Source organism: Tuber melanosporum, assembly GCF_000151645.1.
Source record: "Tuber melanosporum whole genome shotgun sequence assembly, scaffold_17, strain Mel28".
NCBI lineage: Eukaryota > Fungi > Ascomycota > Pezizomycetes > Pezizales > Tuberaceae > Tuber > Tuber melanosporum.
In genome coordinates, this window is record NW_003298830.1 from 981,405 (window position 1) to 981,810 (window position 406).

A 406-nucleotide genomic window follows, 5' to 3' on the forward strand; every position below is an offset into this window, starting at 1 on the left:
CTATAGCTTTGAAATATACTGGGTCATGGCAGTATCCTGCTATCATTTGGCTTCGGCACAATGAGGTTAATTCATCTAAAGTTGATCTGACATCTCACTCATTCTCAATAAGAGATTCTCTGGTTGGATCAAATATGGTCTTCCTCTTCTTCATAGATCTTATAGAGTTATCAGCAATATTCAGAAATTGTTGGTAGTATGACAGAGACAATAGTTTTATTATTGTATACTCACAAAGGTCCACCAAATAGTGGTCATAAATAAATTGGAAGAGGGGAGGATGGAGAAGCTGACTGTAGAGGGAAGAAGTAGAATGCTACATCTTCAAGATGTTCAAAATCTTGGTGTCTTCTTGGGGCAGGAGGGGCACTAGACCAGCTCCGTGCCTAGCAATAACAGTGGTAAG